Source organism: Anastrepha obliqua, chromosome 1 (genome assembly GCF_027943255.1).
Source record: "Anastrepha obliqua isolate idAnaObli1 chromosome 1, idAnaObli1_1.0, whole genome shotgun sequence".
Classification (NCBI taxonomy): domain Eukaryota; kingdom Metazoa; phylum Arthropoda; class Insecta; order Diptera; family Tephritidae; genus Anastrepha; species Anastrepha obliqua.
The window spans coordinates 141,671,427-141,695,965 of NC_072892.1; the positions used below are offsets into that span (position 1 = coordinate 141,671,427).

At 36.6% G+C, this 24,539-nt stretch overlaps 1 long non-coding RNA gene across 1 annotated transcript; it reads left to right on the forward strand.

Moving 5' to 3' along the window:
- Window positions 1-12,436: 12,436 nt before the first annotated feature.
- Window positions 12,437-13,320, forward strand: LOC129236347 (uncharacterized). Its single transcript, XR_008581657.1, has 2 exons — window positions 12,437-13,069; window positions 13,133-13,320. It is a non-coding gene; the product is annotated as an uncharacterized LOC129236347 (long non-coding RNA).
- Window positions 13,321-24,539: the final 11,219 nt, after the last annotated feature.

The window sequence follows — 24,539 nt, forward strand, 5'->3', positions numbered from 1 at the left end:
ACCTCTACAACATTCGACATCCGTTTTACAACTGAAGTTGCTGCCTTTGGGTGTAGAAGTTGTTTGCGCTGGTGTTTGCGACGCCGCTATTCGCATACAAGCTGGTGCGCCTTAATGTGCTCAATATGGTTGTTGTAATTGTTATTGCTGCCGCTAGCGGTGGCTAGTGGTGCTAATGGTGCTGGTGCTAACGCTGGTGCTGGCGCTACTGTTGTGTGTGTTGACTGTTCGTTCTGTTAGCCGTGTTCATCGTCCAAGCGCTCAATTGGTAGCTGTAGTTGCTCTACGTTCATTCCTCGTACGCAGGCGTCCGTTTATGATTGTGTGTGTTCACCAAAGTGTGCAAGTGTTCAGCCGCTGCTTGTTGGTGGTGGTTTTTCTTTTGCTCCAACTGCTTGCTTATTGGCACATACTTGCTTGAAATTAATGAACTTGAAAATGAATATTCACTCAATAGCAGAGTAAAGGAATTCTCATTGCTGACTCTGAGCGATTGAGTGGGAAATGGGGTGAGTGGCATGCTGGCGCTGTGTGTTTATTGGATACTGAGTGTATGAGCTATACAAGTGGCGGATCGCTTATTTGTTTGCGCGTTGTTGCTTGCAGTACGACTGCTGATGTGAGTTCTCCTGCGCTTTGTTATTTTCCCTCAATTGAATGCTCATTTGATTTTGATTTCCTTCAAATTGCGATTTGGAATTCATCTACCGTAGCTCACTGGTATGTATGCATGTACATATACATAAATACATATATGCGAGTAAAAACATAAACATGGAGCATGCACATACGGACATATGCACATAAAAGAGTATAAACGATCGAAGCCATTTCAAGTTCTTTCAGAAAACATTTTTCTTTTTATTCTTGGTTTATAAAAAAACAACCCGTAATATTACTGGAATTCACAAAGTATTCGCCTTTTTCATGTAAGGAAATGCAATAAGTCCAAAGCAACTGCATTCTTTAAAAATATTTATTAAATTACAATTCAAAACTCTTTCTTTATTCTTTAAAAATATTATTAAAATGAAGTGAAAATTCATCTTTTAGATGTACAATTTGAAATTTATTTTTGGACCGCATATTGGAGTCATGGGAGAGTGTTTATTGTGTGAAAATGTAAACATACAAAACCCAACTTAAAGGTGCTGGCCCAATGCAGTCTGGCTTTACTTGCTGCGCTTGTTTAGCTTGGCTTTGAAAGTTTGTATGGCCAAAATGTGCGCTTTGATCAGATGATTCGTAAAAGAAAGACGGAAACAAAGATGCCAGCCAAATTCAATAATACATAATACATTTTTGAATCCCGATGTAAACTAGAAACTGTGAAAAAAAATTTGCGAATTTGTCTTTTAATAGTAAAAATGTGCAAGTTAAGACGCCAATCACGTCTACGACGAAAGTTTTGGGTGCGCGAATTATATTTAGATCGATAAAAACATGGACACTTTCAGCTTTGCGTAAGCTTGAAAGAGACGAGAAACAGTTCAAGAGTGATATATTCGGCTATGCCTTCCAATGGCATTTATTGAATTTTCTTCAAACATTTTTGAAAAGCAATTGTAAATAAAGAATCTGTCTAATCAACCTAAAATTCACAAATAAAGCTAAAACAAATCAAAATAAATGAACGAGACGGGTGTTCAATTCTTAATATCAAAAGCGCAGCAAATAGAACATTGAGCTATTTGAAACTTCGCCGTACTTCGAGCGCTTCAAGCAAAGCTGCCTCATTTTTCTCATTTTCTATATTTCAGTTGTTGTTCCATTCTTTCTCGACAGTTATCGAAGCCAAGCAAGTAAAACCAGCCTGCATTGGACCAGCAGGCTCCAATCCCCCGCTGGAAAACTTGGTGCGCGTTCATGTCTTTACAAATCTACAAAGAATACTAAAAACTAGTCATCGAAAAAATGAGTTCGGAGTTTTCATTGAAAATAGTATTTTTGATTTTTTTGCAAAATCGAAAATAACTGAAGATGAGACATTGAAGTATTTCATTAAAACACAATCAACATCGGAATCTCTGATACACCCAATTCACAACTTGGATGGAAAATATTTAGAATATAATTTTCGAACTTAAGGCTGAACGAATACCAAATTCAGACATCGCGGCATACAGGCAACTTCTTTTCGTGCTGTCGAATGCTGCTTTAAAATCGACAAAAATATGGTGTGACAGTAATGATTTCGAGGTTGTAAAATACTTTGCTTATCTAGGAACCAGCATTAACATCGAAAATAATGCCAGTCTTGAAATCCAGCGGAGAATCTCCCTTACCAATAAGTGCTACTTTGGATTAAGTAGACAATTGAGTAGTAAAGTCTTCTCTCTCTGAGAGAAAGATACTGCGCAAGATTTTTGAGCCTTTGCACTTTGATGAGCTGTGTGCGCTTTACGAAGACATAGACATAGCGCAGCGAATAAAGATCCAGCAGCTACGTTGGCTGGGTCATGTCGAATGGATACAAATGCTCCGACAAAGCATTCGATGCGGTACCAGCTGGTGGTAGTAGAGGAAGAGGAAGGCTTTCCCAGCGTTGGAAAGATCAGGTGAAGAAGAACTTGGCTTCATTTGGTGTTTCCAACTGGCGCCGCTTACCACGAGAAAGAAACGACTGGCGCGATTTGTTAAACTCTGCCAAAACCGCATAAGCGGTTATCGAGTCATCAAGAAGAAGGATGAACGAGTTCTAATCATAATCATAAAGGAAGTAAAAAAGCTCTTTGCAACTGTTTTTTTTTTTTTTTTTTGGTTTTTGAAAATTTCCCCTTTTATCCAGTCAGGGAACACGAAGAAGTATGTCATAACAGAAGAAAAATCCTGGTGTAAAAAAAATTAGCTGGTGGGAAAAAATTATTAACAACTACGTCTTAAAAATTGAGCTACCATTCTTACATTTTATTAGAGAGTACCCCCAAATTTTTTGAGGTATACACCGTTTACGAGGCACACCGTTTACGTGACTATCGTTTCAGTAAAAAATTAAGAAAATACAATTCTGTTGTTTTTGCGAAATTTACGTAAAGTCAAATTTTTTGCCACAAATTTTTCTAACACCTGTATTGGGTGTTTGGCCGAGCTCCTCCTCCTATTTGTGGTGTGCAGCTTCCACAAATAAAATGAGCTAGAATTTTACGGAATGGCAGATAGTTTTTTATGAGAAGCTTTTACATGGCTGAAGCCATGGAGCGACAGCGGTTAGAAAAAAGATTTTTCTATCATTTAGTGTTTCGTGCAACTAGTGGATTTTAAGCCCGGGCTCGAACTAATGGTAGTTACGCACCAAACCATTCGTTCAGAGTTCAGAGCCAGGACAGGAGCTAGTGAAGATTTCGCAACTGAGCCTGCACCACCAACGTAATGTTGACGTTTGAGGAAAGTACTCGAAAGCTTGCCAAAGTTTTAACAGGACGGAGCCACTGCAGCATTAGCCCGGGAGGCGGTTTCAATAAGATATCACTCTTGTTTACTAAAATCCCAGGAACATAGACAATGACATAGGGATACCCTTACAAACATGTAAGCTACTCATCCTTGAAGCCACCTGCAAAATCGCCCGTCAACTGTGGCCGACTCTCAATGCTAAACGCAGAGAATCTCTGCTAAGCCAAAATAAACACAGTCTTAGCACACTGATTTCAGTCATAACGGCGCACTGCCTAATAGGTAGACACGCCCAAAGGATGGGCGTGCAAACACATGACTTCTGTAGAAGTTGTCTAGATGAGAACAAGGAAGAGACAATCTCGCACCTACTGTGCCACTGTCCTGCTCTATCCAAACGTAGGTTTACTATTCTAGGAAAACAATTTTTAATGAGTTTGAAAATCTCAGTTCTGCAGAAATCAGAGATGTTCTAAAATTTAGGAAAAGCACACACTGGCTTTAGGAGAGATAGGGACAAACTCTCCACGCGGCATTACAATGGGCCATGACCTTGAGTGTCTCATACAAGAAAACCGCTTCAACCTAACCTAACCTAAAGTCCCAGAATACTACAGCAACCAGCCGAGGCTTCTTCTCACGTTAGCAGGTATCCAGCGAGGGCTGCGATCCCACTATTCGGAGATTGCCTGAGCTAATCTCGGAGGCCGTGAGCTGCTTGATATGTGCAGGCTATTGCAAGGATCATGCTGCGCATTGCCAGGCTAACGCCGCTCTGACACTTTGTCTTGTAATTGCACATTCACCCCCACGCTAATAAAAGCACTATTAATAATAATAATTTCCTTCCCGCCAGTAGGCATGCAAGTATGCAGCTGGTTAATCTTTTGTTTATCATTCATTTGCCGAGCTGATCGCTGCGTCTTTCAGCGGACTGATGAAATGCTGAAGCCTACACTGCGTGCGTACTGCAGTCACGCAATAGACAAGAATCAGCAGCAAGCTCTCTGCAAGGGGCGTGTTTAGTCGTGTGCGTGGTGTGCCTTATGAGCTATCCAGTTCAATTAAATTAAACTCGTTAACGAGCTCACCCAGAAGCTCAGGTAACACTCATTTAGTCCCCTCTGTGATAATAATAATAATAATAATAATAATATTACCAACTTTATATTCCATTTATACCGATTTCTGGTTTCGAGCAGTTTGAAGCGATTAAGCAATTAATTCAACGTCTTAAAACTCTCTGATTTATTGATGTGAATATGGACATTTGCATATCACATTTTTTCTAAAGGATCATTCTTTCAACAGCAGCGTCTCTACAGCTCCACTGACGTAAGAAATATTTCCGTTCTTATTAGCTTTTTGTGATTATCGCCAGTTGCTTATCGCAATGGGCGTTTTATATTAAATCAGTGGTTTAATTACCAAGTGTTAAATAATAATGTATGCAATAAAATTACGAAGCTATCATAAAACATTCAATATATGCAGCAGTGAAAAAGGTAAATAAATTTTTTCAACATGTCCATACATTTTTATATAAGAATTACATTGTGTAAAACCGGACAAATAAATATATAAACGCTTCTAATGTAGTATATTTGTGAATATGCAAATTTTATGTGTTTTTAATAGATTTTTAAACACTATTAGCACTGACACTACACATATTTCTCTTAATATGCAAAACTCGAAATCAATACGCAATTCTTACGAAGCGCAATTTCCTACTACACCGCCATGCAGTGAAACGATTACGATTCTTTAGGTTTTTGTTGTGCAATAGTCTACATAAGAAAGTAATTTATGATCTTGCATACGAGTTTAGAAATTGAGAAGTGCTCGCAAGCAAGAAACTTTGTATTGTTTTATCAAAAATACTGGAGTAAAAACTTATAAGAAATTTAGAAAAACATTGTTTTTTTTTATCTCGTTCCACAGAAACGTAACTTCATATTTATAATTAATTTCTTACTATGAATGTACAAAAAATCTGTAGACTGTTAGTTAATTTATGGTATGAAATTGAGTTTCACAGTAACTTAGAAGAGCAGGTCTAAAGCTCAGATGGCCTTTTAATGCGAAACGGTTTACATTACGACTTTATTGAGAAAAATACTATAAATGTTTGCTTAAAAAATTTGCTACAGAAATTTGAACAAAAAAGCGGGCTAATAGCTGCGATACATGGGCTGAAAAGTACCGGACCTAACAAAGAAAACAGGTTTTTCTTTTTGTTTAAAATTAGCTTTATTCATCAACGTATTTTCCATAAAGAACAACGCCAGCATTCCAGCGTCGCTCTAACATTTCAATACCTTTTTGGTAGAATGACTTAACTTTTGTCTCAAAGTACTCGTAGCCCTCAGCTTCAGCGATAACCTCTTCATTTGAGCGAAATTTCTTACCGGCGGGCATTTTTTAGGTGAGGGCATGGTGAGGGAACAATTCGAATTCCAATTCATGCAGTTTTGCCATTGTTTTGATTGACTTATGACACGGTGCGTTGTCTTGATGAAGCAAAACAGTAAGCAAACGCGGCACCCACTTTGAAGAGAGCTTTCTCATAGTCAAATGCTCATGCAATATTAAGCCAACACTTTTTTGTTATCTTTACGATGTCAGTTAACTCACACAACTTCACTTTTCGATCATTAAAAACCTTTCTTTGGATTTTTTTTTATGTTTTCTAGTGTTACCGCCTCATTTGGACGTCCACTGCGTTGTGCATCATCGGTGTCTCTACGACCACGTTTGGGGTCAGCAAACCATCGTTTTCTGCTGTTTTTGTTGTTTCTGATGGAGCGAAGGAGGGCAGTTCCCATAACACTTTTCAAACCATTGCTTCGCCTGAAAGGTATTTTTCCCATCAAGAAACAGTGAAAAATTAAAACACGAAATTCTTTTTGTCCCCTTTTTTTGGAAAATAACAATAGTAGCTCCAGTCTTAGCACAATAACTCAAAAACTCATGAACAGAATACCATGAAATTTCAACAGCTTTCCTTTTAAGATTAGTACTAACTGGAAAGGAAGTGAATGCAATAAAACTAGTGCCATCTATGTTTTAGGCCCGCGGCTTTTCAGCTCATATGTTAAATTCATTATGTCGTTTTTAAGAAGATTTGTGCTCGTTGCATACTGCGTAATTGGACAATTACCCTTAACTAGACCTCGTCTCGATTGGTGTAAAGAAATGTTGAAGAAATTCAGCGGTGGTGATTCAAAGCATGACAAGGACTGAAATCGCAACAGATGAGGAATCTTGTATATATGCGTATGAGTTAGGAGTTTTCCATACAATTTGATCCAACAAAAGTTGTTCGCAGAAAAAGCACCTCGAAGCAGATGGTCACCTGTTTTTTCGGTCATTATCAAATCAGGTCATGTCGCTGCTGTATCACTAGAGAAACATAAAACACAAGTGGCACATAACTTGAGTGGTACACAACTGAGTGATACACAGCCATTTGTTTATCAGAAGTTTTCGAGGAATTAAGGAAAACGAAACGACGAAGACGAATTATCCCATACTTCACTAAAACAAAGCGAACTCTTACGTACCGACTCACATAAGACAGTTTTTAAGCACTTACAAAATCGAATGAATGGATAATCCGGCTTACAGCACTGATTTGACACCCAATGATTTCTTTTTATTTCGAAATATCAAAAATAAAATGCGGCGTCAACGTCTTTCAACTCCTGAAGAAGCTGTTGAAACCTTGGACACATCCCCCTCTTGGGCTTGAGGGCATCCTCTTCTGAGTTGAACTTCAAAAATTGGTTCAAGCGACTGCACAATAGACAATGAAGATTAGGCCATTTTCGTTATTAGTTTACTCTGTTTTCATTATTGGGCCCAAAATATTTGAAGCAAGCCTCTCGAGGACAGCTGAATTTGTAATAGCAGCAACAATAACAACAGGACAGCTGAAGCGCGGTAAAGAGATACATCGAAGACGTACTACGGAAAAATAGATAGACCTCGGTACAGTGCAACAAAGCGAAGCCTCACAGACAGAGGCACAAGAAGATGAGCCTATAGCATGAAAGCTGGCTGCAAATATGGTGGATCCAGACGTGGGTGCATAGAATTGGTCCTTTATGGATGCTTTTCTGGGCTCCTCCAAAGTAATGCAGCAAGTAGTCCCGGGAAGGGTGTCTCCCCAGAAGGAGAGGAGGGATTGTTTTAGTGGCCACACCACTCAACGCAGTAGACGACGGTTGCTGTAAGTGCGAAGGAATTTTTAAACCTACCCCACGCAGAAAAAAAAGTTCCAGTGCTTCGGTGTAGTGGCATTTTGTTTTTAAATGTTGATGGAAATGGCAGTTCGTTTGGAGGACTACGGTTCTCGGGCTTGCTATGGGCTTATGTGCTGAAATTTGAGATATCATCTGTGGAATAATTAATTTTAGCAGGCTATCGCATGGTTTTTGTGTACGAAAGGCCTCCTTCCCGTTGGAAAGATCACCTGAAAAAGGACTTGGTTTTACTAGGTGTGTCCAACTGGCGTCGGTTAGCACGAGAAAGAAACGACTGGCGCGATTTGTTAAACTCGGGCAAAATCGCATAAGCGGTTATCGCGCCAATCAAGAAGAAAGAAGAAAGGTTAGATATTCAGAATTGATTTAGACTTTTGTGGTGAATATCGTCTGTGCAATTATTGGGGTAGAGTATGAAACTGCTAGAGAGTTTTGCAGAGAAAAAATAGTTTTACCCATTTTATTTAGTTTTTCCAAACTTACTTGTGTATGTATCACCCTGTACAAAGTACATATCTACCTGAATAGGTATATGCGTGTATGCTTAGCTTTTTCTTTATTTTAATAACTTCACTTTTTGTATTATTTACTGAGAAAACAGATAAATCAGTCGAAACTTATTTGCCAGGTTATACAATAAATTCATTAATCAACGTAAATTTGCGCATTTTTTATGCTTGGAAAATTCAAATACATAGCAGATAAAATGGCACAAGGCGGCAACAGCATAAAAGTTTGCACTAGTGTGTGTGTAGATGTTTGAGCACGCCATCGATCAACGCACACATGCAGCAAATTGCCAACCGACGATGGAGATGGAGAAACAAGCTGAAAACTATTGCTTAATTAATGCCAATTTAGGGCAAAAAATGCCAGCGATTTCAACTTTTTAAGTACATTTTTTTCATAAAAAACAACAAAATCAGAAGAAACGACGAAAATCAGCTTAACATGGCAGCAGCGAATCGAACAACGATGGGCTTTCACGCACAGATTTCGTTACATACAAATATAATATGAGTGCTGTGTATGTATGTGTGTCCCGCATATGTCTTTGCATGCGCGAAATTTATGCAGATCAAATAAAAAAAAATCCTATGAACTGCCCACAAAGTGCGCGAAACGAAACCAAACCAAATCAAACCGAAGCAAAACGCAATGAAACGAATAAAATTAGGAAGGCTAAAAAAACACACAAAAAAAGGCAAATTTCAAAAGTACATAAATGTGGGTAGATCATCAGTGCGGCGACTACGATCATCAGCGATGTTGGAAAGCTTTTTTCGTTAGTGCTGTGTGTGTGAGTGTGTGTACACATGTACACATATGTATGCATCTTTGTAGTAATCAGAAATGGCGATCGCCGGCAAGCGAATGAATGAGAAGACGAAAAACTTGGAAATTGGAAGAAATACATCTTGAACATACAATATAAGAAGAAGAAGAAGAAGAAGAAAAAAAACAAAGATTAAAATTCATTATGCGCCCAAGCGCACATCGAGTTGTGTGGACAGCAAAAAGGAAACAAATAAAAAATGTTTAGCAACAACGAACAGCGTCAACAACAAGTACAACGCCGAAATACCATTAGCCAGTCCAGGCCAGGCCAGACCAAGCCAATAGTTGCAAACTATCGCCAAGATCGTCATGATCACTCACATGCATAATTGCTCGGGGATTGGCTAAAGCGAGAAATACATTTCAGCCACATTTCCCACACAACATGGCAAGTACACAAGCTGCGCAACCCAGCTACTACATATAAAAGCACATACGAGTATGTATGTAAATTTATATGTATTTGATATGTTTGCTTGTGTCTACCCACTTATGCTCACATTGATCGTTATAGATCGTCGTATCAAGCACTAACAGATCAAACGATCGGCTGCCGCTGCTGCAGCCGCCGCTACTGCTGGTGCGACATGGGTTCGTGCATAAGGCGTATGAATGAATAAGTCGAATATTGTCTGCTGGTGATTGCTGACTGTCCAGTTGAACAGCTAAATATATATTTGTGCTCATACATATTTATTAAGGCGTTTTGAGTGGGCGCCAAACCAGCGTAAATTGTCCGACTGCTTCGCTGCCGATGATCGTCTCTGCTTATCTGGCGTGGCTGCTGCAAGAAATACATTTGTGTGTAGATATGTAAATGTATTTCCACGACACAGTTAAGACTGTAGCGCACAAAAGTGTGCTGTGTATGTTTTCTTATACTTATGTACATATGTAATTATATATTTATGTATATGCTCTCGCGTGAGTGAGTGATTTTCGAAATGGCGTTTGGGGAGCCGATGCCAACAACTGCCATTTGATATGACACAGCAGCAGCAGAATTTGATTGGACCAATCAGCGCGACCTATTTTGGTTGAAAATAACTGATATTTCCAATGATTTACATTCGATGAAAATTATCTATGAAATATTGAAGTACGAGTACACCTAATTCTCTTTTTGCACGATAGATACGTTCCCGAAAAATTTGTTTAAAAAAAAATTCGTTTGAAAGAAATGCGTTTAAAAAAAAATCGTGTGAAAAGAAAACTTGGTAAAAAAAAATATTTAAAAAAATCTTCTTCGAGTTCACTTAAGAATTTATTTCGTGCTTACATATTTTAATTCATTAAATATATTGTAAGAAATAAATTATTAAACGGCGAGAGCAAAATCTACCGAGTCTCAGAGACTTTTCCTGAGACTAATTTGAACGCTTCGTGCATGCGTCCATACATCTCACTCTATTTGCTTTATTAGATTTAAAAAAAATTCTCCTGTTAAATCAAATTCGTGTAAAAACAGAATTAGGTGTACGTCGAAGCCGCTTGAGCTGGAGCCGCTCGTAGCCGCGGCGGACATACGCCAGATATCATATTGAAAAAAAAAAAAACAATTGTCTACCAGATTACAACAATATTTCCGTTTGGTATTATCATTTCAAGTCCTTAACCTCAACAACACCCCCGATGCTTTTACATATACAGTTGCGGTCAGAATCTTAGTAGCGCTTAAGTGGCCGCTTTTTTTAGCACAACAATTTTTCGCTGTCCACTGTAAAATCCGTTAGATTAAGAAGTCGGCTTCAAGTTATGCAATCACATGTTAAACTTAACCTGTTGGTGTCGTTAATTTTGCATGAAATTTTAGTTGCAACGGTTTTTTAGTCAGTCAAAATCTTAGTAGAGCGTGAAAAGGTGTGTGAAAAATTACTATTATCGCGGCTAACTTTGTGAAAATTAAAAAAAAAAATCCGTGAGATAAGTTTATTTAATATTCTGTAGCTAATGGCCAAATTTTTATTATTCCTCATCCAGTAATGTCCACAATGAAAAATTGCACACCCGAGAAACGCGCCCTCATAAAAAAAATGATTGCTGATGGCAAAACTTATGTGGAAGTGTAGTCAAGTACAAGCCAAGTGGCAAAAAGCGTGGAAGAAAGCTGGTAATGTCGGCAAGAGAAGTTAAGTCTATCGTCAGTTACTCAAAGTAGTTTCGATTTGCGGCTGCTACTGAAATAAAAGATGCCTTAAAAGTGTCTTCGAGCCTTGAGACTGTTCGTCGGCGTTTGCGTGAGCACGACCTGCGTGCCCACAGTCCAAGAAAAGTGCCGTTGTTGACAAAAATGCACGTAGAAAGAGACTTCGATTCGCCAAAGAACATATGTATATGAATTGGCCTTCGACCGAATGGCGCAACATTTTATGGTTGGTCGAAACGAAGATTGTCTTGTATGGTGGAAAGGGATCGCGCCAATATGTAAGACGACCACCTAACACCGGCGAATACCAGCCAAATTATACAACAAAAACAATAAAGCATGGTGGTTCTAGCATTATGGTCTTGGTATGCTTTTCTTGGCTAGGCGTCGGACCCATTCATTGGGTTAAGGAAATGATAGCTAGCGCTTCATACGTTTATATACTCAAGGACATCATGCTGCCTTATGCCACTGCTGCCGAAATGCCGTTTGTTTGGACGTTCCAGCAAGACAACGATCCCAAACACACATGCAAAGTTGCTGAAAAGATGGTTTGAGGAGAGTTAGATCAACGTAATGGAATTGCCGCCACAGTCACCAGACATAAGCCCCATTGAAAATTTGTGGGTTGATGTCAAGAAGGCAGTAGCCTAACGCAAGCCATCATCTAATACGCAACTATGGGAAGCTGTTGAGAACGCATGGGAGTCGATTTCGGCTGAAAGATGCCAAAAACTTGTTGACTCAATGCAACGCCGTTGGGCTGCAATTCTAAAGAATAAGGGTTATGTAACAAACTAATTACTAATTTGAATACTAACCAAAACCCCATGTAAAAATAAAAATAAAATCACCACCATATAAAAGTTTTGTCTAAATTTGTCTTACAATTTGTTACACTACTAAGTTTTTGACCGTTCAAAATTCGCTGCAGTTTTTCTAAGTATAATTTTACCTTGCTGAAATAAGATAAACGTTGGATTGTTTTTGGGATTTGTTTTGTTTGACATTTGGGATATAAGAGGGAAAAAATAAAACACGCACTTTTTTAACCCATTCCATTTTACGTATGTGCACTACTAAGATTTTGACCGCAGCTGTATATACCCAAGTTAATCCGTTACATGGAAAACACTTTTTATGGACAATTCTGCTTAAATCTATCGACTTGCAAAGATAATTAAATTCAGAGTTGCACAACAGTTTCGAATGCATTGGAAGTGCTTCCGCTCCACAAGTAAATTATTAATAAATTTAAGTACCTTTTTCACGTATCTGAATTTAGTTGCATGCATTTCAAGTTGAGTTAAGGGCAGAACTGTTAAGTTATTATTAAAAAAAATATGCACTTATAAGGCAATAAATTAAAAGCACGAAAGCAAGTGTTTAAAATGACAGACGTGTGGCAGTTGGTATTGCCTGAAAGTCAAAAAATTTAAATTGAAATAATTCTTGCGTTTGTATAAAAAATCATCAAAAAATCTACATACAAAAGCTGTGAAATAAATTACAAAAGGCTCAATTGCTAAGAGCCAAAAACAGCCGCCTGGCACGTCAAACGTTGAATGAACCCAACTACAGTGCCAAATATGGCATATCTTACCAACTAAAGTGAGTAAAGTGTGTGGTGTGTGTGTGCGACTACAATTCGCCAATATTAAATGAGTAGTCCCAAATTATAAGTAAACATAAAAGCGCAATAACAAATGCAATAACAACAGCGACAACAACATAGCAGGCAATAACGATCAATCAAATCAACGGCATACGCCTCGTCATCGGCGGCATTACGCTCGAAGTCTCCAGTGCCTCCAATTGCAGAAGTCTTTAAAATTCAAAATACGCAGGAGCAAGCCAAAAACTAAAAACAATAGCAACACAAAGCTGTTAACAAAAAAAGACGCCAAAACAATACGCGCTCTCGGTAAATCATAACTTTTAATATTTATTCCTTTAAATAATATTTATTGCTATATTTTTCGTGTAGGGTCATCAAATTACCAAAACGGAAACACATACAAAATAATTGAAAAAACGAAAAAAAACATAGTTATGGAGATTAGAAGCAGCACCAGAAGTGTGTTTACCCACTGAACGCCGAACGCTGGTGGTTTGCTAAGCAACCAATAAGTTTCAGCGGTTACCACTTGTCTGCCTATGGAGCGTACTTATGTATATATACATACGTAAAACAATAACAAAGCGCGCTATTGACAATAAGCCGAAAATTACAAAACAAAGAAATGGGTACCCAAAAAATGAAGAGAACTCATTGCTGTATTTCCGGTTGGAGCACGTGCGTATTTCAATTGCGGCTTAAAGCACATGAGCGACGCACACACACTCATCGCAATATAGCTGCAGCGGCACGCACGCCATCAACAGCCATCATCAATCGAAAAATACGGAAAAACCTCGAACTCACTGTAGCCGTCTGCGGCGACGACCAATCGCAATGCAAAGAACTAAGCCGAACTGTACTGTCGAAATTCGAAGATCACACTGGAGCAGCCGAGGGAGCGTTCCCCAAATCGAAAATCTAAGCTAAGTATTTCCATTCAAGTGTTGAAATATAAAGAAGAAAATTGAATACCCAAACAAATGAAATTACATAAAAATTAAAAAGCTGTAAAAGAAAGCCGTTGCTCACTGATCAATGCAACGAAGTACTTCATTTGCACGTGCGCGCTCTTCCGAAAGCAATATAACCCCTCAAAAAAAAAAAAAAACGAAGTAAATCAACAACAACAACAAAACACAATATGGAAGATATACAACTCGACAAATCAGTGATCAGTCGATCGAGGTATAGGGTTAACACTAGAAGGAACAATCTTCGTCGCAGCTGACGTGTTCGCACGAGGGAGTGAGTGAGTGAGCGCGCACTAGAGAAGGGGCGGCTCCTGAATATCATTGGAATTGTGACAAAAGCATTGCATAACATTATTATAAACGCGGGGAAGTCTACTTATAGGGAAAGCATAAACACATACACACATAAGTGCTTACGTAGGTAAGTAGTTATGTATGGACACATAGGCCACCAGCCGTTCATGACTGACAGAGTGGAATATGAAATTAATGGTGTGTGCCAAAGGCTAATGTATGCATACGAATTAGGGTGTGATTTTGTTGTTCTTGGTGCTTTGTTGTTTTGTTAGTTGGTGTCATTTTTTGTTTTTCGGATGGCATAGCTTGATTGTTTGGCTATTTTATGAAACTTTTTCCGGGCTCACTGTTGAAGTGTTTTGTGCCAAAAGAAGGCATTTCATTCTAGTGCACTTTGTAATTCCCGTGACTTTGATGGAGTCCCGGTTTCCTGTGATTTTTTAGCATGTTTCAAGCTAATATTTTCATTGATTTTTTAATTTTTTTATTTAGGTTATATTATATTAGGTTATTTTTTATGCCAACAAACGAAAATTTTAAGCAAGTGTATATAAAGATATATAAAGGGTGATTTTTTAAGAGCTATAGGAAAGTTTTTCAAAAACACACGTAAAATTCAGAAAAATGCATGCAATTTTTAATTAAATCGATAGTACATCCCATATAATTTAATGTTTGAAGATTATTTCATGCAAATGTTGACTGCGACTGCACTTCAAATGGTCCATCCGCTTAGTCCAATTTTGGCATACTCTTTCCAATGTTTCGGCCGGTATCTCACATATAAATGCTTTAATGTTGTCTTCCAATACGTTACTTGAATAAAGATAATCTAAAGGCGTTATATCGCACGATCTGGGTGGCCAATTGACAGGTCCCGAACGTGAAATAAAATGTTCACCGAACTCGCTTCTCAACAAGTCCATTGTTACGCGTGCTGCGTGGCATGTGGCACCGTCATGCTGAAACCACATGTCTTGCAAGTCAAGCTCTTGCATTTTGGGCAAAAAAAAGTTTGATATCATTTCACGATAGCGCTCACCATTCACAGTTACGTTACGATTCGCAGCATCTTTGAAGAAGTACGGTCCAATGATACCTCCAGCCCACAAACTCATTCACCAAAAATTCTGCATTGCGGTAGGTCGTTCGGATTCAATTTTTGCACCAGCTGTATTTTGAAAGGCTTCACACCTAAATCCTTTCGCAAAACTTTCCACGTTGTTGAGTAACAGAGGCCCAATTGCTGCGAACGGCGACGAATCGATAACACAGTCCTGCGAGGGTGAGTTTCTAGAATAGCTGTACTTGTTTCTTGTAGTTTTTTATGCGCTGAAAACGAATCTGACCTCCAAAATGCTCCATCACGTCAGGATTTTTGGTAAATGAAGCCTAAAAGGTCAAAAAATGGCCATTTTAGCCATTTTTGATAATTTTGTTTGGGATAGAAAATTTTTTTTTTCAATTTTCGACGAAAAGGTTGCATAGTACAACTCTTTAGCTTTAAAACCCATTTTTTAAAATTATTGTACGATTTTTTAAAAACGTATACGTATACGTAATTTTTATAATAAAATTCAATGATTTGCAAGCGTTGTTCGTTTGTAAGACGATTCATGGTTAAATTATAGACCAAACTGGAGATGTTTGACAGTGAAACAAAATACGAAACGTGTGTCTGCTGGTTAAACCAATTGTTTAAAAAAATAATAGCTAAAAAATCACCATTTATATGGCTTTTAAGTTTAAGTACATTTAATGTAGTTTAAGTAAGAAGTAATTATGGCTGCCACGCTCTCCGTTAGCTCATACGTAGTTGAAGTGTGGACAAATGCGCTAAAGGCAAATCACCGGTGTAAAATTCTAGCATCAGTACAACGAACGGCAGTTCTGCGAGATGTGACTGCCTATTGCACAGTAGCAGGCGAGTGATAAGTGTTTCAATGTCGAGAGATTTAGTAGTACTTTGAAAAGAAAAAGTTGTGGGCATTAAAGAATAAGAGGATGGAAGAAGGAGTTAGCAAGCTTGCAGCGCGCGAAATAAAGGCCGAAGCAATAAGGCTATGGCAACACCTCGGAAAAAACGAAACACGCGGCAGATGGATGGCCAGACTAATAAAAGACAGAGAACTAATAAAAGGCACTATACATGATACAGGAGGAACTTCGGTGAAGCCAATTTTTATACCACCCAAGTGCTTTCGGGACACGGTTATTTTCAGAAATACCTGTTGAAAATAGTGAAATGCGAACACCCCACATGCATATACGGGGATGCCGCCGAAGATAATGCTGAGCAAACCTTTTTCCGTTGAGAAACCTTCGCGTTGTGAACAAGAACGTCGAACACTGAAGAATGCAATCGGTCACATAACCACTGAAGATGTAATCGACAAGATGCTAAGCAGCGTGGAAACGTGGGAAATCATCAGTGGTTTCGCAGAAAAAATAATCCGGATAAAAAAGCGAGACCTCGACGCAGGCACACAAGCATAGACCTTGAAATGAGGAAGATGGAACGCCACTCTCAAGTAATGCGAATGTGGTTCAATGGTGTGCGACGGAGGGGGCGTTTTTTAGTCTCCAGATATACCATTGCTGCAATGGCAGCTTTGATGATGCAGTAGGCATTTTGAAGCCTCCCATCCGCAAAAATAAAAATAAAATGAAAGTCAACAAAAGTTTGCAGCGCCGACTCTTCTTGTTATTTGAAAAAATAATTTTAGTCAAGGCCATAGATGCATTCTAATAATGATAAATACGAATGCGAAGACCGCAAAGTGCTTAAAAATGGGATTTGACACAGAAGTCCTGGAATTCCAAACTAGCCAGATTCTGCTGGCTAGAATAGTCCTAATTTCAATTTTTGACTTTATTTAATTAAAGAATATTTATTTATTTTATTTTTAGAATTTTATATATTTCACAATATTTGATTCCTTATTTTATTAAAATATTCTATTTTTATTTTCATTTATTTCAATATTAAGTTTTTATTATTATTTATCTACTTTTATTTTATTTAATTAAATTTTTATTTTTATTTCTTAATTTTGTTTATTATTAAATATGTTATTTTACCCTATGCTTTATTGTATTATTGATCTAATTTTTTATTTAATTTAAATTTTTATTTTTTATTGCTATTAATTATTTTATATTATATTTTATTTTTTAAGTTACTTTAAACTATTTTTTTAATTTAATTTAAATATTTTTAAATTTATTAATTTTAATTTTAATTTTTTTATTTATTAATAAATTTATTTTTAAAATTAATTTATTTATTGTAATTATTATTTTTATTTGTTATTAATTATTTTATTTTATTTTTACTTTATTATATTATTTATCTATTTAATTTAAATTAATTTTAATTTTAAAGTTTGTTTTTTAGACTTTCCTTTGTTATTAATTATTTTATAATTTTTCTTTTGACTTTATTGTATTACTTATCTATTTTTAATGTATTTTATTTAAATTGCTAATTTTTTTAAATTTTATTTTGTAATATTTTATTTACAATATTTATTATTTCATACTATTTTATTTTTTACTTTATAACATCATTTGCATATATTTATTTTATTTAAATAATTTTTTGTAATTTTGTTTTTTACTACTTTATTTATTTTGTCACGATACCTAATTTTTTTAATTATTTTATTTTATAATTTTCCCAGTATTTTATTTGCTTTTAATAATTTTATTTTATATTTCATTATATTTATTTTATTGTATTTTGTATAATTTTTTTATTTTAGTTTTTAGTATTTTATTTACTTATAATTTAACTCTTTTTCATTAGTTATTAATTATTTTATTTAATTTTTTATTTTACATCTTTTATTTATTTTTATTTTGTTAAATTTTTTTGGTGATTTGTTTTTTAGTATTTTACTTATTTATGTTTTCACAGTAATTAATTTTTTTTAATTATTTTATATTACTTTTTACTTTATTACCTTATTTATCTATTTTTATTTTACTTACCTAATTTTTTTTTAACTTTATTTTTTAGTATTTTATTTATTTATTATTTCACTTTATTTTGTTTTTAATTATTTTATTTTTTTTTTTACTTTATTTTATAATTTATCTACTTTTATTCCATTTTATTTCATTTTTCTTTTCCTTTTATTTTATGTTATTTATTTACTATTTTATATTATTTTATTTCAGTGCATTGATTTTTTTTCTTCATTTAAATTCATTTTTTTATTTTGTTGTTTTTTTGTTCAATCCACACACTTACGCGCATGCTCTGGAAACGAGGGGATGCATTGCCACTTCAAGCACAAAGACGGACAAAAAAGGTTGAAGGCTAGGTAGTGCCAATGGCAACAATTAAAAGGATTACAATTTAATGCAATAACGCGTGCGTACACAAACAACAAGTATAACAAAGGGAAAAATGATTCAACCCTAGCGATTACTAAAAAGCCGCTGCAAAACGCGTAAGGACATTTACACTTGCATACATACATATAAACATACATGCGCGTATGGGTATGTGGACACATAATATATGGATGTATGTATGTATGAATAAATTGCCGAAAGATGCGCACTCCTCTTGGTACGAGACAAAAAGTAGGTGGTGCCCAAAGCGGAAGCGCCTACAGCCGCAATTAAACGTACATACAAACAGAAAAACAACTGTTTAGGAGTATTGAAAAGGATTTCATTTACGAATGTTTCGTACTCTATTTTTTGCTTTTGTTAAAGACATACATTTTTTGCCAGCCGCACAGCTGCACTTCAGCAAATGGCGGCTGCCCTTCAAGCGCAGGAAGTTCAAGGAAGTGTGTGTCATATATCCATAGGCAAAAGCACTAAGCTCATTAGATCGGGTTCCAATTGTTTGCGTAGACAATTAGTAGTAAAAAGACAAAGAGATGTGTAAGATGGAGAACAAGCAAAAGTGGAATAAAGTAAAATAAATGATATCAAATACAATGCCAAGTGAAATGCAATAGGCTGTGGAGCAATGCAATTCGCAGGACTGTATAATTGCATTTATATTTTTGTTTAGTTTTGTCGGTATAAAAGCAATCTGCTGCATTCGATTCGAGTATAAAGCAACACGTGTCCTCGCAGTAACATCTGATCCTTTCGCTGCTTCTACTGATCCCCTTGCACCATCAATCGATTTATTGTGCTCCAGTAACTCTCCTTGGTACATACACAGCTATTTTTGTTAATACGAAGTGCCACTACTCCACACAAGTAGGAATTACACTTAATATCGATGACTGCGAATACTCCTATGTAAGCCATCAACAACTGCGCGCATGCGCAACCGCCGCCACGCAGCACCGACATGCAGTTGATTTGTACGAGTGCAGCGAATACTCGCATTGATGGCCAGCAAGTGTGTGCGCATGGATGTGTGTCTTTTGAACAATAATTTAATGTGCACTTCCGGTGTTTTCAATGGCGCGCTGTAGCCACCTAGCGCATGTGGAGGCAAACGCCCAAACATACTTAAAATCGTGTGTTTGCGTCAATATGTATGTATGCATGTATGCGTGTATGTTCATGAGTATGCGCACTGCACCTACATTTGCGCTTACTTCAGCGCTATTGCTAGAGTTGCAATACGCATGTTGCACGTTGCTGGCTACCCCGTGTTGCCACAGCCGATAATGTAAATCGGATGTCAACGGCGACGGCGCAACAACGCCAGTCAACAGCAAAGCAACAACAGCTACGCAGCCAACAATCAACCATTCCGCCATCCACCGCCGTGTGTGCGCGCAACGCATATAAATTTTCCAACCGACGCGAGATCAATTTGAAATGAAACGCAACAACACAATAAATAACAATTACAACAACTGTTTGTAAGCAGGCGTAGTATTCAGGTGTGTATGTATGTATGTATGCATGCAGCAGAGGGAAACCTGCCACATGAACCTGTTAGAATCGCGCTTGACAAACACAGAACGACAGCGAATGACATTTACAACAACAACAACTAATAATTTCATAATATATATACACACAATTTTATGCGTGTAAGCTTCATATTCTCAGTTAGTTGGTTACTCATGGCCAACAACAACAAAGACAAAGAAAAAATAGCAAGAAACAAAAAAGAAAACTTCATTTAAAAGGAACGGAAGGAAATCGTAAAGTGTTACGCAGACAGTCAGAAGAGTTAGTAACGGCACCCACTGGGTGGTGAAATGATGGAGCTATAAAAAGGAAGCAATTTAACGGCTTATTCATAATCAAATTTATTTGTATATATAACTTTTTTAAAAATTGCTTCCCCCTATTTAGGTATGCAGAACGATTCATTGAAGAGACCAAGAAAAAAAAAACCTGAGCAACCAAAGCATATGGATGTGCCCGCTACCAACAGTGAAAATATAAAATCTTCAATGTTAGGTGAAGAAGAATGCGGTGCCTACTGAGCAACACTAAAAATATCTAATTATGCAATAACTGTCTCCACAAAATCAATGGAAATCATTTATGTGTATCCAACTTAGAGAGTGTTGGGTAACCCAGTATTGATTCTGGGCGAGCCCATTAACGGGTTTTGAGCTTGTTAGGTTGATGAGGCTTGGGATAGGTCATTTACACAATGTATTCACATGACGCTAACATTAAATTAACCCCAATCCCATGTCGAAGAGTCGTTCGTGTCCGGCCAATTCGTTGAGAAATCATGAATTTTTTATGAAACTACTGCACGGTGCCATTTGTTTATGATAAAATATTATTAAAACAAATTTAAAAAAATCTCTTCGATTGAACTTCGTACACCTACGCACGATTTCTCCCATTTCTAATACGAAACTAACTTGACGAAAGAGAAATATCAGAAAGAATCAATAAGAGCATCTAATAAAATATTATTCGTAAATCTTTTTATATTGCAACAAAAATACTCTTAGCTTCTATGTACTTAAAAAAAATTGCTTTGAACAAGTCATCCATGAAAGCTCATGACTTTAGAGAAATAAAATCAAATTTACTTTTGATATTTACATTTGTTACCGGGCAAAATGGGCACACATGGGCTGAAAAGTACCGGGCCTAACACATAGATGGTACTAGCTATTTATCTTTTTCAGTTAGTACTAACCTTACAAAAAAAGCTGTTAAAATTGTATGATATTACATTCATTAGTTCGTGAGTTATTGGGCTAAGAGTGACGTTACTACAAAAACAAGGGATCAAAAAGAATTTCGTGTTTTAATTTTACACTGCTTCTTGATGTGGGAAAATATCGGTCAAGTAAAGCACTGGCTTCAAAATTGTTATGGGGACTTCGCTCCATCAGAAACAACAGAAAACGATGGTTTGCTAACTTCAAATCTGGTCGTAGAGAGACCGATGATGCACAACGCAGTTGACATGGATGAGGCGGTAAAACTAAAAAACATAAAAAAAAAAAAAATGCACAGAAAGGTTTTTAATGACCGAAAAGTGAAGTTGCGTGAGCTAGCTGACATCGGGAAGATATCAAAAAGACGTGGCTTTATATTGCATGAGCATTTGACTATGAGTAAGCTCTGTTTAAAGTGGGTGCCGCGTTTGCTCATTGTTTTGTTTCATCAAGCAACGCACCATATCAAAAGTCAATCAAAACAATGGCAAAACTATGATACAGGATTTGAAATTCGAATTGTTCTAACACCAAGCGACCAAAAAAATGCCCGCCGGTAGGAAATTTCGCTGACAAACCTACAGAATAATAATCAGTTTAACTTTTTCGTTTCAGATGTCCTGAAGAGCCAAAATCCTGTTGCCAAGCCATATATCTTTTTTTTTAAGACGTTCACTTTGGTGTCATACTACTACAAAAAATATGTAAAAAAAAAATGTTTTTGTATACTATTTGATATCAATAATAACATACTATAAAATCAGAAGGATCGCATTTTATTTTCTTAAAACAAAAAAATCCTAAAAATTTTCTATAAAAAATGAGTATTTGACCAGACTACTACCTGAAACTGAGGTCTACGAGTATTTGAGGCAAAGGATAAATGGTTCTACAAAAGTGGTATTGAAATGTTAGAGCGGCGCTGAAATGATTGCGTTGTTCTTGTTGGAAATTGTTGATGAATAAAGCTAATTTTAAATAAAAAGAAAAACGTGTTTTCTTTTTTAGGTCCGGGACTTTTCAGCCCATATGTTAAATGCGTGTAAAGATTTAGTTTAAGTTATGCCTCTAATTACGATAAAAAATTATGAAATAGTAAAATAAAATCTGTCCTTTAAGGATACGATATTCTCCGAGCTGATTCAAAAATGTCCTATGCGTGCTCAGAAGCACACAGCCAAGATGTCTGCGCCACATATTAAAGTAAATGCTAACAATAATTCCCAATAAAGTGATCTTTCAGAATAAATTCACTGCACCGCTTTTTTCTTCCTGTTTTAAAGGTAGCCATATCCACACACTCACTCACTCATTCATTAACCTCATTTGTTCCATATTTTCACACAGATACCAGCACACAAACATAACTTATAAGTAAAAGTCCATGTATATATTAATAAATGTGTGTTTGTAAACAACCACTTTTATGCGATGTTGATCAATGAGTTTGTATGTCCAGCGAGTACATACAAATATATGTATGTAAGCACGTCAGAGCGGAAATGAAACCAGATATCGTCGCAAAGTGATCACAATGAAAGGAACAAGTAAACGAGTAAGTGAGTAAGTGAGTAAATAAATGCAATAAGTGGTGGTATGCGAAAGAGGGGAAATCGGTATTAAGGAATGCAGGGATATGCAAGATGAATGAGATATTCCATCCATAGACGTGTATATGTAAATATGTATATTTATAGATAGATAGATGCAAGTTCATATTAAGACGAGTGAATCAAGAGTGACGCGGAAATGTGAATTATTTTGATCACTAGTTATTATATCCCATCTGAAGACGTCTAGTGGACGAATATGAAGACGCGTGAAAAGATAGAATTAATTAAAAAATATATATCTAGTGTACTAAATGCTATCAAATAAATGGAAAAAAGTAATAACAATATTATACAAAAAAGTACACATAATGGAGGCCGGCGTCATAGCAATGGGTCTCCCATTTGTATGGGCAAAAAACTCGCACGTCACCCACATTGGAACTATTTCCGCAATATTTCAGGATGACTTTCTATATTTTGCGTTACAAGATTTCTCTCTGTAAATTTATGGTATGCCCAAATCCAACGCTTTCCGCAGATCTGCTGATAATTTCTCATCTTTTTTCTTTGCTTATGAATTTTTTGATGGTGATGTAAGCAATTGCACTGAGTATTCATAATAAATTAAAACAAAATAATATAAATTATTTAGTTATATATAAAAATGAATGTTTGTCTGTATGTTATCGAAGAACTCAAAAACTACTGGACCGATTATTATAAAAATTGGTATATATATGTATTTTTCCACGGAGAAGGTTCGTAGAATATGATCATTGATGCCACTCGCCACCAGGTGGCGCTGCAGAGTAGCAACTCCTGCTCCGTTCAACCGATTGTCATAAAAATTAGTAATATATGACCATGTCTTTTTACATAGAGGCAACGAGAAACACTATGATTTTGACGAATTGGGGACATTAGTTAGAAGAAATGGTCCGCAGTTGATTCTAGAACAACGCATTGTGTTTGACAGAATTATGCGTGAAATCACAGAACAAAGCGCTGGACTGATTTTCATAGATGCGCCCGGTGGTACAGGCAAGACTTTTTCTTTCACTAATTTTGGCAACCATACGATCACAAAATAAAATTGCATCATCTGGAATTGCGGCAACTCTTTTGGATGGCGCATTCAGGATTGAAACTGCCGTTGAATTTGCAAAACACTGAGGCAACATCAGCAAAAACTCTGGAATGGGAAAAGTACTCCAAACGTGTCAACTTATCATATGGGACGAATGTACAATGTCTCACAAGAAAGTATTGAAAGCGCTTGATCGTACACTGCGAGATTTGAGAGGAAACATACGGATCTTCGGTGGCGCATTCATGTCTGGTGATTTTCGACAAACACTGCCCAATATGCCACGTTCAACATCCGCTGATGAATTTAATGCATGTCTTAAATCATGTCTTCTATTTCGTCATTTACAGAAATTGACTTGCGTGTACAACTCAAGAAAATGATGAGCAATGCTATCAAGGAAACAATTTTGACTGGAAAAATCAGAGGTGAAGACGTACTGCTGCCACGTATCCCTATGATCCCGACAGACATGCAATTCAAATTCAAACGTTTACAGTTCCCGGTGCGACTTGCTTTCACACTGACTATTAACGAAGCACAAGGACAATCGTTACAAGTGTGTGGATTAAATTTGGAGAATCCATGCTTCTCACATGGACAGCTCTATGTGGCTTGCTCACGTGGCGGAAAGCCTTCGGATTTATTCGTCTACGCACCAGATGGAAAAACGAGAAATAAACATCGAATTCAAACTAAATTTTGTAATGTCACAATTTTTTCGAAATAAACAAAATCAAT